Here is a 21,083-nt window from a genome sequence, read left to right on the forward strand (position 1 = left end):
TTCAAAACACTGAGTCATTCAAAACACGATTGAGAGTGTTTCTGTGAGATGCGCTATGTTGTGATCTTTGTTTGGATTCATCGGATCTATTTTCGCTGCTAAAATAGACCAAAACAGTCAATATTTCGTCTAAAATGTAAGTGACTTAATATTATTAACTTGTTTGTTGAACTGTCATATCAGTGTCACATTTTCAATCGCGAGGTGATGGTAAATTAAGTGATGGTCAATTGTCAGCTCTCTTGGTCGTCAGGTCGTGTGATGTATGTTGCTGAACTGTATTCAAATGTTAGAAATATAAAAACACCACATTTTGAAGTTTAACCGCAGTATATCAATTTAGTTTACTTGTGTGTGCTGCGCTCATAGACTTTAGAAAACGGCGCTCATTTGTTTGATTTCTCCTCGAGAAGCTGCGCAAGCCTCGAAAGTTTAAGGTCCTTGCACCCTGACTGAGTCCGAAATTGTTCGTTTTTTCATATTCGTCATTTGGTGGCTCTCAATGGCCAAAAACACCCCTCAAAATATTTGCTACTGATGCGGAAAATGCAGAGAATCGAAAGATCTGAATAAATTTTTATGACGGACGGAGGTTTCAGAGGCTGCAAAGTATAAAACGTGAGATCATATTTAGTTATATATATATATATATATATATATATATATATATATATATATATATATATATATATATATATATATATATATATATATATGGCCTCAACCTGTCTTTGCAAGGCCGCGAAACTCATATTTTGCTCCTTGCACACGACATCACACGATTTCTCCTCCCTATTTCAATCATATCTGAGCACTTGTCAGCAATGAGAAAACAATTTGCGACATACTTTAAAGAGGATTATCGCTCTTTTGCGTGGGTTCGAGATCCGTTTGTGTGTACAGCAAACGAGCTATCAATCGATATGCAGGACAGCTTATTGAGCTGAAGAGTGACAGTAGACTGAAAGGAACACTCCACCGTTTTTTGAAATAGGGCTTATTCACATTATTTCCTACATTTAGATAGGTGGGCAAATGCATTTTTGTGTCAGTGCATGCATTGTTTTTCTTTGACTGGGTCGGCGTTAGCTTAGCTTAGCACAATGAATGGAATCCTTTGTTGCCAGCTAGCATGGCCTGAGTAAAAGTGATCAAAAAAATAAAAAAACCCCACCTAATTACTTCTTGTGGCCTGCGTATTCACAATGAGTACAAATAGCGATCCAGATTAACACTAGGCGATTTCCTAGGCAGATATTGACTTGGGACTATATTATGGGGAAGCACAGGCGAAGCACTGCTGCTTAGGCGAAGCACTGCTACTTCTGCGCAGAGATATCACGCAACGCATGAAATCCCACGACTTCCGTCAACATACCGGCGTGAATAGTAGCTGCCTGGCTATTTTCCTTACAGTACACGAATGACGATGAACATGGCTGTTTTTGAGAGAGACGAAGAGGGTGACTTCTCAGACAGCCAAGAACCAGAACCATACCTATTTGAACCAGAGTTTACAGAAGACGAGCTGCGTGCTTTGGAATTAGAACGACAGGAGGGGGAGGTTGAGATCGCTCAACAGCCTGAGGACGTGAGGATGAGAGCCAACATGATCTGGTGGTGTGAATGTGGGGGAATATGCCAATCTATGCCGACGGAAATAGAGTGTCTGTGCTGTAGAGAGTGGGACATGTTTTTGCCGTTGATGACCAGGCTCAACACGTCAGATCAAGATGAGCGTGCCCGAAGTTGTGTCACATCTACAGAGGATTTCAGGGCGCTGATCCATTCTGCAGTACTCGATTTTTTTTTCCGGTGTGACAAAGTGAACTGGAAAAAACGCCCCACGCCGAATGGACCAAATGGACAGCTGTCCACAGAGTAAGTGATTATTTTAATCATGACGCATGTATAGATCGACCCATATTATACCTGTATTCACATAGAGTTGATGTTTTCATGTGTTGCGTGATATCTCTGCGCCAAAGTAGCAGTGCTTCGCCTGTGCTTCCCCATAATATAGTCCCAAGTCAATATCTGCCTAGGAAATCGCCTAGTGTTAATCTGGATCGCTATTTGTACTCGTTGTGAATACGCAGGCCACAATAAGTAATTAGGTGGGTTTTTTTTATATTTTTTGATCACTTTTACTCAGGCCATGCTAGCTGGCAACAAAGGATTCCATTCATTGTGCTAAGCTAAGCTAACGCCGACCCAGTCAAACTAAAACAATGCATGCACTGACACAAAAATGCATTTGCCCACCTATCTAAATGTAGGAAATAATGTGAATAAGCCCTATTTCAAAAAACGGTGGAGTGTTCCTTGAAGGAACTCTTTAGCTCCTGCCCTCTTTGGTCATTCTGGGCAGCATTGATGCAGGAATATACAACTCAGTGACGTTGCCTTGAAGATTCTCCTTCCTTTCGCGTCGACATATTTGGGTGAGGCAGGATTCTCAAAAATGACTGCACTCAAAACGAAATACCGCAATCGTGCAAAAATTGAGGATGATTTGAGGCTATGTTTATCAATCATTGAGCCAATAATTGAGGATCTTTGCAAGGCAAAGTAGGCTCAGGTCTCACATTAACATCACCTACCTGCAAGCTTCTGTAAAAAATGCAGATGATGCCTACTATTAGGCCTAGTAATAATTATAATAAAGCAAATATTAATATCAGAGGTCTGGAGCAATTCCCAATTATAGCAATAGCCTAGTTATGATAATAGGCCTACTGATGATAATAATAATAATAATAACAATAAAGCATGTAACCTCATATAATTATATAGCAAAAGCCTAGTAATGATAACAGGCCTACTGATGATAATAATAATAATAATAACAATAAATATCTATCTATCTATCTATCTAATGTGGGGGGGGGGGGGGGGGGGGGTTTGGATGGGGGCCCCGACTGCAATGATCCAGCTTTGGGGGGGCCCAGCTTCCAAAAGGTTGAGAACCCCTGCTCTATCAGATATTACTTTAATCAGTATATTTTTGATATTTGCCTTAAATTGATTGCTGTTACGCTTTTTAACTTAAAAAGATTAAACTTTCTAACTTTTAAAAGGTAAATGGAGATGTCTACATTTACGTTGAATTCTTACATGTTATCCTTACATTAAATTAGAATAATAAGACATTATGGTTGTTATTATTATTAAAATGAAATCAGTATCAACAAACTCCTTCTGTCCAAATGAATAAATTATGTTATTAGAATAATGTTTTACTTTTTTGACATACAAAATATGAAATGATAAAAAAATACACTGATACTTTTAAATATTATATTAAACCACCAGTAGGTGAAGTAATGAGTGAATCGTTGATTCAACCGATTCTTTTAAACTGCTGATTCATTCGATAAATGAAGCAAGTAAACGTTTTTATGAATGGCTCATTGAATCATTGACTCATTTAAAAATAATCATTTCGTAACGAAAGACTCTTGCTCGCAGATGTCCGACTGTTCTGCTTTGGCTTTGCTTAGAACTATTTTTTGTTTGAAATGGAACAAAAACGACCCATAATGTGTCTAAAATGTAAGTCAGTTAATATTACTTGTTTATTTAACTGAGGATGTATAAAATCAATATCACATTTGCAATCGAGCTGAAAGTTGGTCATGGTCGTGTGATGTTGCACATATTATACAGAATATTTATATTTTTTCACCCGCAGATTTCTTTGTGTGTGCTGTTCTTATAGTTTTGATTTCTCCGCGAGTCAGACAGACTGCTCGAGCCTCAACTGACGTGACCTTGATACTGTCAATACATTATCTGTTATTAGTCACCGTTTACACTTAAAGTAATAAAATCTGAATCATTCTGTTCAAAGTTCCGGCGCCCTAGTTATTGTTTGTTATTAAAAGTTTGATCAGGTTCACAATTCACACAGATCACAATCTCTTTCACTTGCCCCTTCACAAAATCCACTTGTCCCGGACAAGCGTTAAATGAGCCCTGGGCCCCTGGCTAATATATAGAGACCATTTCCAGGTCAAATATTCCATCTCAAAACACTTGAAGTGCATAAGGTAACGTTAGTAACAATGAAGATAAATAATCATTAATTAAAAATATATTAAAGGACATGAAATTCCCAGCAATAACTTTGATAGGTCAAAGAATTCCATGGACAGCAAATTAATCCATGGTAGGCAGAGTTTACACTGAATAGTGACATTTTCCCCGTGTATTTCTTTAAAAATTAAATGGTCTGAACATCCAGTGATTAAAGGCTGCGTTCCCCTCCATCTTCCATTATCTTGTTGCTGATTTATTCTGAACGTGATTCTGATACCCCTCCCCGTCTCCGCCAGAAAAAAAACTAGAAGAATCACAACTGTATTTAAGCGGCAGGTTTATTAAGAAAAAATATAAATGTTAAAAAAAAAATTTTTTAGGAGAATCAATGAATTGTGAATGACTTATTACCATTGTGTAAATAATATGTAATCATGTAATCCATAAAAAAGTAACTGTAGTTTGATTACGAGTACTTTAAAAAGTAGTTTACTCTAATTACAAGTACTTGAGTTTTGGAATCTGATTACGTAATCCAGATCACATGTAATCCGTTACTACCCAGCTCTGCATACTAGTGGTAGAGTGATTGGCTGGTTTAAAAATCCAATGACACTATACAATTGCTGATATATAATTTTCTTTTTTAACCAGACATTTTATTATTATTTTTATTTTTTTTGTCATGTCTGTTCAGATGCCTTGTTCCTGTTTTATTATTTTCTTGTTCCTCTTATGTGATCTTGGGATTTTTTGGGTGGTGAGGGGGGGATGAAAGTTGCGTGAGTTCCTCCATCTGTGTGTCTCTCTGTACTAGGGTTGCCAAATATGAGACACAACATCAGGACCGATCGAGGTGCAGAGAAGATTTTTCTTCAGATTCATGAGAGGGGAAAATTTGTGATAAATCGGGCTAAAATTCCTATAGTGTGAACCAGACTTATGGATCGTACACTACTAGACTGAGTTCTTCAGATCACAACAAATGCACACAGAAGCATGTACACTGTTGCTGAGCATTGCATGACAAATGAAAACAATATGTGTTCTAAAATTGGCTCAAAATATTGAAAAGAGTCTGTGACAATCATACACTATGTGATTTTCGCAATATATGGGACATGAACACATGAACTTCAATCTCCAGAGCTGCTCTAAGAGTGACTTCACAAGCTTTTTATCATTTAATAATAATAATAATAATAAAAAACTACTGTTAAATTAACACTAAAATAAAAGTGAAACTGAAAGACCCTCACAAAAACCCACCAAAATAAATGCCTGATCTAGCCTGAATAAATGATGATATAAATATCTAATTGTTTAATACTAAAATTAAATTCTTAAGTAATAATTATAATATTTCTAAGTCATATCATACAGCTAAGATATTTGTACTATTGAGCAGAATCTTATTTGAAAAAAAAAAAATGTTTTGCAATGTTTTGTTTAAATAACCCTGCTGATAATTTTATTATTATTATTATTTTTTGCTAAACTCCCAGCTAACACCAGCCTAAGCTGGTTGGCTGGTTTAAAATGGAATTAGCTGGTTCTAACTGGTAATTTATGCACCACCTCCAAAAATAACCAGTTAGGATGACCTTAGATGTTCAGCAGGGATATTTTTATTGCATTTTAAAATATGGATTAAATATGTTTTTTGTGGGTGGGTGGGTGGGGGGGGGGGTCTAGTGGAAAGGGGGTGACCCATATTTGGTAACCCAAGTACAGAGAGACGAACAGATGGAGATACTCACATACGCAACTTTCATCCCAAGCTTCAGCTGAACAAGCTTCAGTTTATGTTGCAAAATGTATATATTGTACACTATTTAAAGGGTTAGTTCACCCAAAAATGAAAATGATGTCATTAATGACTCACCCTCACGTCGTTCAAACCCGTAAGACCTCCATTCATCTTCAGAACACAGTTTAAAATATTTTAGATTTAGTCCGAGAGCTTTCTGTCCCTCCATTGAAAATGTATTTAAAGTATTATAATAAACCAGAATAAACTTTGCACTGCTGTGTGTGATTGTGTCAAGGATCAGACAATTACACATGTGCATCTTGAAAAGCAGATGTTTTGGAAAGTGCTACACTAAATTTTTCTGCTATCTAGTGGTTTGGAGGAAAATATTATCAAAGGCGCCTTTTACCCGTTGTACCCTACTGTTGTTTACTCACCAGTCCACATGTCATTTTGCACCCAGTGGTGTGCTTAAATGGGGTGTTTATTGAGCAGAGCAGAGTAGGTGTTTTCAATCCATTCAATTAAGTCATGCTCATGCAGTGGACTGTGGGATTGATGGCGGATCAGATAATGCACTGGAAGTGTCCAGAGCCATATAGAGAGAGAGTTGCGACAACGGAAGTTCGAAATGTTTGGTTGTCACGTGATTCGTGTAGACTTCAAATAGTTCCAGGAAGTGCGTTGGCGGCCATTCAAACTGATAAGAGTAGAGTGACAGAACTGCGATTTCTGGTAATAAGGAGTCAATAAATGCATTTATTTTATATGTTTATACAACACACTGACATATGTATGTAGCATGAGTATGTAGTTATAGCGATGTTGCTTTTAAAATATCAAATCGGGTAATATTTGAGGATTAGTGTTCAATTACCGTTATTTTAAAAACGTATTTCAGGCTAACGTTAAGTTTTATAAACACGGGTTACTGTTGCCTTTTTACGTTACATATTGTCCATTTTTTCACTGATCTAATGTTAACTCATGTCATATTGATGACTTTCAGGTAGTACAGAGACAGGCTGGTGACAGGTGATTTTCAGCTCGCACCGCACTATGGGTCAATTAACTGTTACCAGCAGTAATTAGCATGTTAAATAAATGTAAAATGAAGCTTACTGTTTATAATTCTTACAATTACATATAGTAATATAATTATGTATTATAAATAATATACCTATTATATCTAGTATAATTCTTACAATACTTATTTATGTACACAATATATTCAGGTTTAAAACAACTTAAGCATACTCGTATATAAACATGTACACTGCCATTCAAAAGTAATGATGCTGAAAATTCAGGTTGGCATCACAGGAGTATATTCCATTTTAAAATAGAAAACAGTTATTTTAAGTTGTAATTATACAATTAACTATTTACAGCAATTCATGAATACATTTCTACTAAATTTAATAGCATGACAAGCATTTTGTATGTGTCCTTTCTTTAATGTTGTCCTTGCATAGTCTCCACCGTGGTTTACTGTGCTGCATGGGGATGCTCCACTCAGTCAGAGAAAGGTGTGCGAATGTATGGCTTCCCCGCTGACATAGAGAGGAGAAAATAATGGTTGGCTCAAGTCAGCAGGAGCAATCTAAATACAAATAAAAATTACAACAACAAAAAATTGTTAGGTAATTATACTTACATTTATTTGCACTTTTTTACATTGACAATGTTTTACTAGAAATAAGGAACAAGCAAAGCCTTGCAAAACCCAGGGAGCTGAGACTCATGGTGAGACATTGCAGGGAGTCATCAGTGTTACTTATAACTGTGCATTTAACCACCATGTGATATGTACTGTATGTGGGTAGACAAAAAAAAAAGGTGTGTGTGGAAACTAAACTGAAGTCAGTATGCAGTTTATGCGGCAATGCAATTTGTCATGACCAAAAAATTCAAGAGTAGGCTGAGACCAGATGCTATTCCCACAATCTTTGTACATCGTCCTGTGGTCAAAAAGAGGAGTGCCCTGCTCCACGATGCACCCCTAGACCTGTGAACATACAAGAAATGGCTGCTGATTACAGCTATGTAATTTCAGGTGATTCATATATAATAAGTACAAACTCGTACTAGTTGAAGTAAAGTGATGTGATATTTTCATTATTTAAAATTAGCAAAACCATGTATTCTACCTCTATCAGTTTCAAAGGTTGAGGAAAAAAGAACGAGGACACTCAGAGAAGGGAAAGTGAGAGTGAAGAAAAAGGACATGGCTAGAGAGGAGAGACAGGGACAGGTGACACTGCCCAGACAACCAGCAGCAAGTCAATCAGCAGCCAGTCAGCATTCCTGTGAACCATCAGCCAGTTACCTGGGTCTATTTAAAAAATTTAAGAGACAAGAAAAAAAAATAAAGATCAAGCAATGCAAAGGCAGCACTAAGAAAAATAATGAAAATTCAGCTATCAAAAAAAAAGGTCCCCTCAGCTCTCCTGACCTGCATCATCACTGATGCTCCATCACAGAACACTTCAGTGGCACCACTAATCCTCCACCCACCAGAACCCACATAATGTTACAGTATGTTACTTTTATACACTAACAAGTTTAAGTATATAATACATTATTATTATATAATATAGACAGGTAATAGTAAATGAATCATAATGACTAAAAACACTCCACCCATGTTTTTGCAAACTCAATTCACTCTAAATGTATATCAATAGGGTGCATTTTATTATTAAGTAATTTAATACGTGTAATAAGGAACAAACTTTATAACCTCATTTTGTAACGTTAGCTAACTTTCCCCACCCTGCAAAAAAATTTTATACTCCTTTTTTTCTAATTGCAAACACGATGGATGAAACTGAATTATGAGAACAGATTTTACAATTATTAGGGTGTTCGTTACTAACTTTATTCAGCTCCAGTCCTAGCCTAATGTGTTAGTTATCTGATAACAAACCTTAAATCTACTCATTTAATGAGTGATTATCTACTAGAAGGTTTTAATTTGCAATTTATTGTTATCAAGATGTACTGATAATATTCAATCTTATTATTTAAACGTCTTACCTGTTAAAAGTGCATCGCAAACGGTTTGTTCTGCTGCATCTCTACGGCGCGGCATTGGTTTGCTGCTACTTCCGGGAACTATTGAGAGGCTCCACGAGCCGCCATTGCTGTAAAAAAAGCGTTCCATTGGAGTCAATGGAGTTGTCGCAACTCTCACTCTATATGGCTCTGGAAGTGTCCAAGCGCATCCTAAAGTAAAGAAATGCTCATCTTTATGGAAATGAGGAACCACAAAAGGCTTTTCAGTTAGACATGTTTGTTAAATATTTCTAGTTTAGGTTCTTTTAGATGATGATCATATTGATTGTAGGCTACTGAAATAACAAAAAAAAAAAAACAAAAAAAAAAACAATAACAAAAACAATTTCTGGAGACACTCCAAAGCTTTGTAGCATTAACAGCTCACTGTTAAGTTGCATCAGGGCAAACACATTGTTATAATTTTTTTCAAAACGAGCTGTGCTCTGCTTCAGTCTAAACTGCCAGTGTGAAGCTCCCTAAGCTGATCTCTAAGCTGATCTGGGCTCTCAATCAATTCAAGCACCTCTTGTTCTTTGGAATCAGTCAATCATCACTACTGTGGATATTGGGATCTCCATTTGTGAGGATGATTCTTAATGTAATAAATTAGCCAATTAATTGGGCTTCTGTAAGTACACCAAGCTATTTTTATCATCTGTAGATTTTTTTTCCCTGAACTTTTGCTTCAGATTCAAACTCTGTTGACATTCATGAAACATAAAATACAAAATCTAAATCATGAAGTATGTGTTTGAACTGCAAACATTTTTTTGTTCTTTAAATCTTGTAGCTTAACAGACGATAGTGCAGCCTCTTTGTAATTATTACTTGTCTTCTTAAATGTGTCAGTTGAACAGCATCGAATGAGCAATATTACTATAATTAGCTATCTACAGCTTGCATAAACAACAATTAATCACTTCACTTATACTTAAGCTTAGCTCAAAGTAGTAGTTTACTAAATTATATTATATAATAGACTAAATTTATTTTACCTAAATGTTATCCACAGCTAAGAAAATATTGTAATGTTTTTGGCATTTCTTCACTTCTCTCAATGGATTCCCTTTAAACTGTAAGGAACTGCTCCAACATTAAAATGTAATTTTTTTTAGCAAATGTGCATGTGTACTCCATCATTTTAGCTACAATCAGATTTCCATTTTATAGTTTACGGTAACAATGTAAGAGCCTATAATGTCAACAGTTCAACTGTGACCAATCATTAATCATGACAGATGGAGTTTTGTTGTAGAATCCTGGAGAGGCACAGTGCTGGAGAAATTACCAACTAACCGTCTCAACATCAGAATGCAGAAAAGTCTCCAGGGAAAACTTGGGTTAAGGATATAGTGGCAATTATATTTTTGCAAAGCATTTCTCTGCAGCCTTTTTTTTCTGATTACAGGCAAGCCATACACAGCTTGTTTATCACAGATGATGGTTATTTTAAGGTTTGTAAACCTTGAAATAAACATTTAGACAGTACACATAATTTGCAGATTTTTAGTACACTAACTCTTTAGAAGTAGGACAACATATTTCCTACAGTTTGGGTTTTAGAAAGTAGCAACTCTTGCATTTAAAAAGTAAATAAATCATAGATTAGAGTTCAACAGAGATCCAAAATTCTGGAAGTGAATATAGGTGAGTGATATATGACCAAAATCTTCATGCTATTTTAATTAGCAATATTTCACAATGTTATGGTATCAAATGTTTAGATATCATTGGAATTTCATAATTCACATAATTTTCTGTTAAACAGTAATACAATTAAAGTTAAATTAAATTAAGCATTCAAACAAATAATTATTACAGATACAGCATAAACAGCAGTAGTAAAATAAATACAAAGAAACATTTGCAAATTGCAACCATTCAAACAAATAGTAGTCAACGTTTGAAGTGGATCAAAAAAGTTGATCAGTTTTGCCCTAAAACAAGAACACAGTTTGATTTTAGGGTTTACTGTAGAACAACATTAATTAAAGGTTTTGATCCACTTAAAAAGTAGTTATTACAAAGATACAGCATAAACAACAACAGAAAAAAAATAAAAATAAAAGAAACTGCAGAGTCTGGTATGAATTAAATATATTCCTTGATTCTCAGTGTTTCTAAAGCTACAAAAATAATTCAGTCAAAAGTAGGGGTGTGACGAGACAGACTGGGTTCAAAAGAAAAAGACAAGACAAGATTTGTAAACTATTTTAAATAAATTCTTTAAATGAAAAAAAAAAAACACAAAATGCATTTTGAAACCAAATTGGACTTTATGAACTTTTTATGTATACATAAAAATAAATAATAAACAAAACAAATAATAACCCTTTAAAGTAGCGGTCAGTCAAGTTTATTATTTAGTAAGATGATTTCCACTTTAATAAAAATAATAATAAAAAATTATTGAACGGAAAGTTCAGGGTCCCAGGGCAGAGCCAACAGGGCAGGAATCCAGGGTGGAGCAGGTGGAACTGGAGCCCACCGGGATGGAGCAGATGGAACTGGAGCCCACCACAGCCGAGCAGACGGGACTGATGCCCACCAGGGCAGTGCAGAGAAGCACCACCGCCCTGCAGTCAAGACAGAAGCCCACCAGGGTGGCGCAAAGGGCCACCACAGCCGAACAGATAAGACAGATGCCCACCAGGGCGGAGCAGAGGACCACCACAGCCGAGCAGACGAGACAGAAGACCATCAGGGCAGCGCAGAGGACCACCACAGCTGTGTGGTCGAGACAGAAGCCCACCAGGGCGGCACAGAGGACCACCACAGCCATGCGGTCGAGACAGAAGCCCACCAGGGCGGTGCAGAAGACCACCACAGTGGGATCGATGGCACAGGAGAGCAAGTCTGGTTAGGTAAGCCTGAAAAAGAGAACATGAACAGCTTAAGGGCAGGCAGTGAGTTCCTGGATGGCCTCCATGGCCATGACAGGATAGGTCGAGCACTCAGGAAGTTCGGCTGAGACGTTTTGAGGCTCTGAAGTTCCGCAGAGATGTGTCAAGGCTCTTGAAGTTCCGCAGAGATGTGACAAGGCTCTGGAAGTTCATACCATTCCTACTGCCATGGTCCAGAACCTTTGCACCAAGCCACCCACCTCACTCCCCTTTTGACAGAGGGTGGTTAAGTTTGAAAGTCTCCCCATCCGCTCCTCTATGGTGGCTGGGTAACGGATACAAAATCCCACAGCGCTGGATCTGGGCATGATGGAGTCCTTCACAATATTCTAATATATATACAGTGGGGATCGAAAGTTTGGGCACCCCTTGCAGAATCTGTGAAAATATGAGTAATTTTCAAAAAATAAGAGAGATCATACTAAATGCATGTTATATTTTATTTAGTACTGTCCTGATTAAGATATTGTGCATAAAAGAAATTAACATTTAGTCCACAAGACAAAAAAAATGCTGAAATTATTAAAATAACCCTACTCAAAAGTTTGGGAACCCTTGGTTCTTAGTACTGTTTGCTGTTACCTGATGATCCACGACTGTCTTTCTGTTTTGTGATGGTTGTGCATGAGTCCCTTGTCTGTTCTGAACAGTTAAACTGAGCAGCGTTCTTCAGAAAAATCTTTAAGGTCCTGCAGATTCTTTAGTTTTCCAGCATCTTTGCATATTTGAACCCTTTCCAGCAGTGACTTTATGATTTTGAGATGCATCTTATCACACTGAGGACATTTGAGGGACTCACACACAACCATTTAAAAAGATTCAAACATTCACTGATGCTCCAGAAGGAAACGAGATGCATTAAGAACTGGGGGTGGGAAATGTAGTGCTCCAGTGAGGTGACTATGGGGAAGTGAGACCACTAGTGGACACCCAGGGATACACAGACCAGACAATATAACACCCCCCCCCCCCTCTAAGAAGCAGCTACCAGATGCTCCTCAGAACACAAAAACAAACCAAAGAACAAAGAGACCAGCAGGGAGGTGGACTGGTGGAGAATCAGGGGGAGGGACGGAGTGAAAAAATAAACAAAAAAACAAAGAGACCAGGGTGGATTGGAGAGTTCAGGGGCCCAGGGCAGTGCCGACAGAGCAGGAATCCAGGGTGGAGCAGGTGGAACTGGAGTCCACCGGGATGGTGCAGGCGGAACAGGAGCTCACCCCAGCCAAGCAGACGGGACCAAAGCCCACCAGGGCAGCGCAGAGGACCACCACAGCAGAGCAGTTGAGACAGAAGCCCCCAGGGCGGAGCAGAGGACCACCACAGCCGTCCGGATGAGACAGAAGCCCACTAGGGCGGCGCAGAGGACGACCACAGCCGAGGAGACCAGACAGAAGCCCCCCAGGGCGGAGCAGAGGACAACCACAGCCGTGCGGACGAGACAGACGCCCACCAGGGCAGTGCAGAGGACCACCACAGCCGTGCGGACGAGACAGAAGCCCACCAGGGCAGCGCAGAGGACCAGAACCTCAGTGCGGTCGAGACAGAAGCTCACCCCACTAGTGGACATCCAGGGGTACACAGACCAGACACTGTGACAATGAGATCTCATCACACCCCTAATAAATATATTGATTCATGGAAATGAGATAAACCTTTTGCTCTGTCATCAAATTAACATTAAGATATAGTCTGTTTGGTGGCAACAGAAACTTTAAAAGCATAAAGTCTTCTAATGGAGGGAGTTCTAGTGTTACAAATGATATCACCATAGGTTGACCACAGCAGTGAGGACAGACTACATCTGAGCATTTGTAACCCCATCTTGGAAACAACACGTTTTTTTCTGGTTCAACCTCAGACAAAAGAATTTCAAGTGAGGCTTCTGTATCAGCAACGGAAATCTGCTCTTGCTTAACTGAAGTGAGGTGCATTAGTTTTGGTCTCATCTGTTTAATAGATCAGACCTCAAAACAGCATGCTGGCAAGAAACAGGCAAGCCAAATGAGAAATGTTTGTGGGCAGAGACAGGGAAGAAACCCACTGATAGGCCATTGCTCTCCAAAACACCAGAGGCCTCATGTATCAACCTTGCGTATGCACAAAAACTTTGGGTACGCCAGCTTTCATGCTCACAGTCAGATGTACTAACAGTGAAATTAACGCGAGCCAATTTCATCTCTGCCGTACATACATTTCTCATTGTTTTTGTCCGTTGGTGACTCTCACAGGCAATGAAGTGAAGTTGCAAACATTACACAACAAATTGTTCTACAAGTCTATCGCACCACCACCTGTGGGAAGAATTGCTATTAATTTGCAATTTATAAAATAATTGACATATATTGTCACACGAGCCTTATTGGAATATTCTATCAATTATGCAACTAAGTAAGAACATATAAAAGCATATGCAAATTGATACAACCCTTAGTCTATGGCAATGGCAGCTTTGGACTTTGCTAATGGCAGAATTTGATGAGAACAATTTTTTAGGGACCACAATGATTTTCTGGCCCAGGATGATGACTGGCTTATCAGCCATTTCAGATTTCCAAGGGCTATCCTCTTGGAGCTCTGTGCTGAGTTGGGTCCGAATCTAGAGAGAGAGAGACAGCGAGGAGCCATGCAATACCCATTCCCTTGCAGGTGCTGACAACACTTGGTTTCCTGGCAACTGTTTTTTTCCAAAGGGAACTGGCAGACTGCTCAGGAATAAGCCAGTCATCTTTAATCCGCACAATGCCAGCGGTATGGGGTGGGATAATCCGCATGTCTACCAGGTATATAAGGTTCCCATATGATGTAGGTGACCAGCCAAACATTAAAACACAAATTGCAGCGATAGCCGGTTTTCCTAATGTAATTGGACTGATCGACTGCACACACATTGCCATAAAGGTACCATCTGAAAAAGAATTTGCGTATGTGAATCGGAATCATTTCCATTCAATAAATGTGGACATAATATGTGATGCCTGTGGCCTGTGGTGTGCTGCACAATGTCGCGCACAGGCATGGCATACCACTTGGTGAGGTGGCAGCAGCGTCAGATGGCCCTGACCCAGGACCAAAAATGAGTGGCTTATGTCTGTGAGTGTGTCAGTGATATTTTACAGGTGACTGTTAATATCTCAGATTGCCTTAACTATTTGCTGTTGTGACTCCAAAACAGCATGCGTCAAGATGCAGACAGACAGAGTTTCAGCACTGGGGGGAACACTGGAAACGCTGGGCCTAGAGGGCGCTGGTTGCTCAGGAGGGGCAGATTCTGAGTGTGTGCCAGTGGATGTTTTGGCTGTTGCACCATTGGAGTCTAAATAAACACAGGCACATGTTAACTGATTTGAGTCTGTTCCTTATTAATGGGTACACACATTTGATATAAATGCAATGGATACGTAAAATCTCTGGTGTACTTTTGGTCAGCTACATTGCATGCATTTGACAAATAAATCTGAGTCTCCCACAGCAGCAGATACTACTCCAGTAAAGTGTCACCCATGATTGAGGCAACTCTCTGCTCAAAGGGTGTAAGTTCATCGACCCCTTTACCACTGCCTATTCTGCCCACACTTTGTCAGTGTGCAACAGTTCTCCATTTAACGTCCATCTTTATATCAGACCATTTCTTTTTAAGGTCATTTACAGTACGACTTTCAGATCCCACCACATTGACGGCTTCAGCCAAACTCTCCAACTCATATTTTTTCCTTTTGTTATTAATTCCGAACGACAAAGTTCCAAATAAAAAATTTTTTCTCGTTTCTACCTCCGATAGTAGTACCTCCAATTCACTTTCTGTAAAGTTTTCTTTCTTGCTTCTTGCCTGAGCCATTTTCTTACTGCTTTCTTTTGCCAAAGTGGACTCATTACGATATTTAAATTCATTTAATTAGGGGAGGAGATTGGGTGTGGCGTTGTGCTCCTGCATGTGCACTCAATTTTACATTAATTGGGATGTAGAAAGAGAATATGCGTTGGATCCTTCGTACGCAGATATTCATATATCTATTTCTTTGTGTGTGTGTGTACGCACATTTACAGCTTTGTGCGTACGCAATGTTTTAGTATGAATTCAACGCAAGTCTTTGTACATGAGGCCCCAGATGTGATGGGGTTGCCAGAATGACATCTGAAGGTCATTGAGAGAAAGGGCCTGATGAAAAGATATCACTTTCCATACCCCCAAAAGTGCCCACCCTGGAAGACCCAAATGCCTTGGCAATTCTCAAACATTAGACCGAATTTGTGAGCGTCATGCGAGAAATAATCTTGAATGCTTTGTGGCACATATTTTCGGCAATTCTTTGTGCTTGCTTGTCTTTTTCCATCTTTGGCTACTATACACAAAGGACCTACAGTATTACCAGCAATCACAGACAATTCACTTCTGAAGATAAAGAAGCTGGTGATGTAATTTGCAGAGATCATTTTATGACCATTACTAACGTTTTTAGCATGTGCTTATACAAAATTCCACACCGACACACACCTAATCAGACCATATACTCCATAAATAAACAGTAAATAAACAGTAAAGTAAGAATATATATACATATATAAAAAAATAACTGTAACCAGTTGTATCAGATCCCAAAGCAGAAGAAATTGAAACAATGCAAACAAAATGGTTGTAAAAGTCTGTTTCAGTGTGGTTATAGCTGTTGCTTTCTTAATTTTTGGTATATAGTTTTAAAAGCGTATTTTTATTTGTATTACAAAATATGCTGCATGTACACAGGTATGTACTGTGTTTTTTTTAGCAACACTTAAACATTGCTATGATTTGTGTCTTAATAGTGTTAAACACTGATTTGAAATTTATTCCGAACACTGTTAGATTATTGTGACGAGTGGGGTGGGGCCAAGAGCCGTGGGAACAGGCGAGGCCGGTGGAGTGATTGGAAATGAGCGACACCTGCTCAACCCACCTGTCTCGAGTTCCACGGAGGAGATGGAAGGATATAAAACAGGATTTTGGATTTTAGTTGTTTGGTTCTTGTTTGTGTGCGGCAGTCGGCAGTGAGGGGCTGTCGTGCTGTTTTGTGTTTATTTGATTATTAAAGTATTGTTTGATTGTCTGCCAGTCCCCGACTCCTTCTTCCTTTGATCATGGAGTTTTTATTGTTACAATTATAAATAAATGTATTGTACTTACCTGCCTTCCCTCTGGGGACAAAATGCTTGGCATTGCTGTATCTTTTAATAAAATGAATTTTGAAACCCAGCAATATTTAAAATAATTCTGAAAAAAAAAGTTTTTATGAGTTCAGTTTTTAAGTTCAGTTATGAAATGCAAAGAAATAAAAAAAATCATATAGTCTCTCAAGCATACTATAAAATATAAAATTCAGCCATGTATTTCTAATGCTCAAATGTTTAGGAGTTTACGGTCTTGTTTGACATCAAAACATTTACATTCTTTTGATGTGTATTTTGATGTGTATCAAGGCTTAATGTACAGTATAATATCAGACACAAATGATCTCTGCAGTTTGAGCAAGGAGTTTTGCACAAAAAAATTCAGATCATCTTGGTAATTTTCACTAATGTATGATGTAAATCTTAAAGCACGGACCATAAAATTACAAAAAAATTAAAAAACTGTAATCAATGCTTTTGCTTTTAAATATTTTTATGCAGAAAAGTGTAGAAGAAAAAGTCAAGTCAAGTCACCTTTATTTACATAGCGCTTTAAACAAAATACATTGTGTCAAAGCAAATGAACAACATTTATTAGAAAAACAGTGTGTCAATAATGCAAAATGATAGTTAAAGGCAGTTCATCATTGAATTCAGTGATGTCATCTCTGTTCAGTTTAAATAGTGTCTGTGCATTCATTTGCAATCATCTGAAAGTCATCTGGGGAACTAGTTGTCCTGGTCTCCGCTGTCTTTCAGGGATGTAGAGGTCCTTTCTAGGTGCTGATCGACCATCTGGTCTGGATACGTACTGGATCCGGGTGACTGCAGTGACCCTCTGATCTGGATACAGACTGGATCTGGTGGCTACAGTAACCTCGGAATAAGAGAGAAACAGACTAATATTAGCGTAGATGAAAAGTGAATGGAATGGCAGGAATACAAAGTAGATAAAGACCAATTGTCTTACCTCAATGCTTCTGTTTTTACTGCTTCTATTTCTGTACTAAAAGATGCCCTGGTATTAGCCGGCAGACTGTGGTGAAGCTATATAAATAAATTACTACAGGGGTCCACTAAAAAGTAGTATAGACAAGTTCAATAAAATATATTTTTGAAACTGGAAATGTATTTACCGTATTTTTCGGATTATAAGTCGCACCTGGGTATAAGTTGCAGCAGTCCAAAAATACGTCATGATGAGGAAAAAAACATATATAAATCGCACTGGACTATAAGTCACATTCATTTAGAAACAAGAACCAAGAGAAAAAATTGCCGTCTACAGCCGCGAGAGGGTGCTCTATGCTGCTCGGTGGTAGGCTACAGGAGCACCTCTCGCGGCTGAAGACGGTAATGTTTTCTCTTAGTTCATTTCTCTTAGTTCCATTTCTCTTGGTTCATGTCAAATTAATTTTGATAAATAGGTTGCACCTGACTATAAGTCGCAGGACCAGCCAAACTATGGAAAAAAGTGTGACTTATAGTCCGGAAAATACCGTAGTTTCAATACCAACTTTCATATTATGGTGCTCACAAAACAGGGTTGAAAGCAGCTACAACAGATATTTCTAAGCAGCTACTTCAAATTAGGCCCACTCAGACTACATGTCTCCATCCTCCCTCAGGATGAGTGAAATTAACAGTCATGTACCTCTGTGCCAATCTTTTTTTTTTTGTCTAAGAAAAATATTTGAAATCTGGTTAGCTACAAATGTCACTTATCCACACCATTTCAATCAAAGACAATACATGCATTGTCATATTTGAAGTTGTTTTATGTAGACAGTTTTTTATTGCACAATGATTTAACAGAGGAAACAATAATCTATATTTGCATACATGCAAAAATGGGCGGTACTAGACACAATTTTAATGCTGAACAAAGCAAGTAAAAAAAAAAAAAAAAAAAAAGGGTAGTGTTATATTTGTTAAAAAAGGTATTACTCTTATAGTAAACATCTGAGAAACTGTTGAGACCAAAATGAGAAATACATGAGAATCAAAACTAAGTCTCCTGAGGTTAAAAAGAACAACCACTGAGAACAATAAAATATTTATATAATGCTGTTGATACTAATATAAGAGATATATGATAATTTAATGTTTCCCGAGATTAGCAAAAGCAACCACTAAGCAATCTTTTTATTTTTATTTTTTATTTTTTTCCTATGGGCTGACTTTGTTTAAAACACAGACTCCATACCTGTATTAACTCATCTGAAAAATTTCTACTTACCTTACTTTCTTCTGCCATCCTAGGTCCCCTTCTATTTTCAATATACATGTTGCCCCTTGGAAATATTATTAGAAAATATAGAATTAGCTTCCACTGTTATGCTGATGATACTCAGCTATATATCTCAGTGAGACCAGATGAAATTTCTAAAGTATCTAAGCTAATGGAGTGTGTTAAAAATGTAAAAGATTGGATGACAAATAATTTTCTCCAATTAAATTTGGTTAAGACAGATATTAATTATTGGACCAAAAACACTACACAGAATCTTGTAGATTACAATCTGCAACTAGACGGATGTACTGTTACTTCCTCTACAGTCAAAAATCTGGGTGTTATAGTAGACAGTAACTTGTCTTTTGAAAATCATATTTCCCATGTTACAAAAACTGCATTCTACGAAACATGTTATCTGTTTCTGATGCAGAAAAGCTAGTTCATGCATTGGCTCCCAAACTCTGGAATAGCCTTCATGATAATGTTCGGGGTTCAGACACACTCTCCCTGTTTAAATCTAGATTAAAAACGCATCTCTTTCGCCAAGCATTTGAATAATGTATCTTAAACTGTGAGTGTAATTGCATCTGATGAAATGTGCATTTTTTTTCTTTAGCTTGGGTTAAACTAATTAATTTTAGTTTGTTGGATCAGCAGCTATGCTAATGATGTCTCTATTTGTTTCTATGTTTTGCCATGGGATTTACATCCCGTGGTAACTAGGATTTACACAAGTTCCAGTCTGGATCCAGAACACCTGAGAAGAGATGATTCTGACCCCTCAGAGGACCACAGATGATGCTAACCCTGAATCAACAAACAGAACTAACAAATATTGCTACAAGTGTGACTGCATCATATAATAATTATAAATTATGAACAATATTAATGATGTTCATCGTCTGGCTGACTACTTCTTGTATAAATTTTTCTACAAATTCTGTCATATGTGCACAAACTGTACTATACAAATAAACTTGAATTGAATTGAATTGAATTCTCCATCGTTTATCTCAGAGTCTTTTTTCCAAGTCCTTCTTCAGTGATTTCCCTCATCTCCTTCCTTCGATCTCTAACCTCTCGGTCTATATCCTTATACTCACCTGTTTCACTAATTCCTTTGTGTACAATAAATACGTTTAACTGGGTTTACTAACTATTGTCTCCTGAGTCTGACAGAAAGCCAGACCACCACTATGAACTCTGCAATCACAACACCATCCCGATCCCTTCCAAGAATTAGTGGACAACCACCACTGTGCACACACTTCTGCTGCAACAGCTCCTTCTTCCAGTACCTCCACCACACCCTCCATTGTTCCCTCACCACCTGTTCACACCAGCAGTCCTATTTTCCCAGTGTCCAACTCTGGCTTGGTGGAGGCTACAGTAGCTTTCTTCTCCAGTGTTTGTTCTCCTTTGAGATGCAGCTGGATTGCTTCTGCATTGAGCATGATAAAATCTCTTTCATCCTCTCTCTCCTCACAGTGGGTGCAAACAATATGGAATGCAACTGGTCCTGCCTTGAAAACTTCCTGACACACATCCTCTGGGTGACACTTCTGTTGGTGAACTGCTTTATAAGTTACGCCAAGTAAAGACCTCTTTGGTTGATGTCTTTTTATGCCTTGCAGTTGTGTATCCTCAAAGCTGCCAGTTGATGGAATGAACCAGCATTATTGATCTCCTAACCTTTAGGGAATTGACTCCATCTGTGTTAAGTGCTTTATTCAACTCTGCATTAGAGTCTCCCAAAGATTGAAGAACTGCCTTGAAGAGACCACCACCCTGCAGTCCTCCATTCCTCATTGTTATCAAAACATAAATCTCCCCAGAATCTGCCAGCGAGCCCATGCATCTAGACTCATATTGATTCGCCTCCTATTGTGTGGGTCCCATACAGATGCAAGTCCCGTTCGCATTCAGAAAACATAATCCTCCTGCT

General features: G+C 38.1%; 1 protein-coding gene and 2 long non-coding RNA genes across 3 annotated transcripts in view; 2 read left to right on the forward strand and 1 right to left on the reverse strand.

The window, feature by feature from the left end:
* plpp4 (phospholipid phosphatase 4) overlaps nucleotides 1-21,083 on the forward strand; it is a 216,857-nt gene that overhangs the window by 48,393 nt on the left and 147,381 nt on the right. The gene's annotated exons all lie outside the window — the stretch shown is intronic.
* LOC127969974 (uncharacterized) lies at nucleotides 7,431-8,537 on the reverse strand. Its single transcript, XR_008156451.1, has 2 exons — nucleotides 7,945-8,537; nucleotides 7,431-7,802 (listed from the first exon to the last, which is right to left on the reverse strand). It is a non-coding gene; the product is annotated as an uncharacterized LOC127969974 (long non-coding RNA).
* On the forward strand, nucleotides 10,129-20,135 carry LOC127969977 (uncharacterized). Its single transcript, XR_008156453.1, has 2 exons — nucleotides 10,129-11,325; nucleotides 11,356-20,135. It is a non-coding gene; the product is annotated as an uncharacterized LOC127969977 (long non-coding RNA).

The sequence above is a fragment of the Carassius gibelio genome, chromosome B13 (genome assembly GCF_023724105.1).
Source record: "Carassius gibelio isolate Cgi1373 ecotype wild population from Czech Republic chromosome B13, carGib1.2-hapl.c, whole genome shotgun sequence".
Classification (NCBI taxonomy): Eukaryota; Metazoa; Chordata; class Actinopteri; order Cypriniformes; family Cyprinidae; genus Carassius; species Carassius gibelio.